Genomic DNA, 1,342 nt, shown 5'->3' on the forward strand with positions numbered 1-1,342 from the left:
ATCAGCAGGTAATACTACTTATGCAAAATGAGCCATCTGTTTATTGTACTCCCTGGCAGGGAAAATGTTTTCTCCTAACCTAGATTTTTTTTTTTTGTGACTCAGGGTAAATGTGTTTCCTATTTTACTTAATGAGGATACATCTCATCTCATTAACACTTGTCAAATTTCTCCTGAGTAATGGAAAATTACCCATAGTAATGTTTTTTAAAATTTGGTGTACTCTTATGTCAGAGCTGTCTGTGGTACATCTAGCCTTGTTTGTTTTAGTTGTGATGCCACCGCATTTCCTTTCATTTAACAAGATATTTCCACAAATCCAGGCCTGACTCTTCCACTGGACCACCCACTGCATTGTCAATACCTCCACCACATGAAAGCCTTGCTAAAGTATTTTGAAAAGAGATTTACTAAAGGAAAATACAAATTGAGCCATGGATATACTTCATTACAGTAACGTAAGATCACATATTAATTCCACATCCATTTCATAAACATGTACCAATGTGTTTTCCCCAGGGGAAATATATGCAATAAAGGAAGACATTCACCTTGAAGAGGGAAGGTGGGAAAGCACATGAGGTCTCAGAGGGAATGAAAACTGTCTGCTGCTAATCATCCACACTTTGCCAAGCTCTTGGCTAAGGGCTTTTCATTGAATCTTTTTTTTTAATTTTAAAAAATTATTTATTATTTTTAATTCATTAATTACATTGTATTATGTGACACAGTTTCATAGGTACTTGGGTTCTCGCCACCCCTCCCCAAACCCTCCCACCATGGTGGATTCCTCCACCTTGTTGCATAACCACAGCTCAAGTTCAGTTGAGATTCCCTCATTGCAAGCATATACCAAACATAGAGTCCAGCATCTTATTGTCCAGTCAAGTTCAACGGTTTCTTATTTATACCCTTTCTGGTCTGAAGACAGAGCCAGCAGAGTATCATCCCAGTCAATTGAAAGCTCCAACATACCATCAGCAAAAAAAATATGGAACGCTTCACTAATTTGCGTGTCATCCTTGCGCAGGGGCCATGCTAATCTTCTCTGTATCATTCCAATTTTAGTATATGTGCTGCCGAAGCGAGTACTTTTCATTGACTCTTAATAGCTGGGAAGGGAGAGCACTTAGAAGGAAGCAAACTGACCAGCACCTTGACCTTGAACTTCCAGGCATCAGCACTCTGAGAAAATCATAACATTTTCAAGCAACGAAGTGGGATTCACCCATCATGTCAGGACAACTCCACTAGAAACTCACAGATATGAAACTATAGTCCAAAATTTTTCACAAATGCCAGAGCTGAATAATTAGAAATGCAGTAGCTGGGGTTCGGGCCT

General features: G+C 39.1%; 1 non-coding gene across 1 annotated transcript; it reads right to left on the reverse strand.

Moving 5' to 3' along the window:
• Window positions 1–985: 985 nt before the first annotated feature.
• On the reverse strand, window positions 986–1,092 carry LOC118758923 (U6 spliceosomal RNA). Its single transcript, XR_004995872.1, has one exon. It is a non-coding gene; the product is annotated as a U6 spliceosomal RNA (small nuclear RNA).
• Between the last annotated feature and the right edge of the window lie 250 nt (window positions 1,093–1,342).

The sequence above is a fragment of the Ochotona princeps genome, chromosome 3 (genome assembly GCF_030435755.1).
Source record: "Ochotona princeps isolate mOchPri1 chromosome 3, mOchPri1.hap1, whole genome shotgun sequence".
NCBI classification, from domain to species: Eukaryota; Metazoa; Chordata; class Mammalia; order Lagomorpha; family Ochotonidae; genus Ochotona; species Ochotona princeps.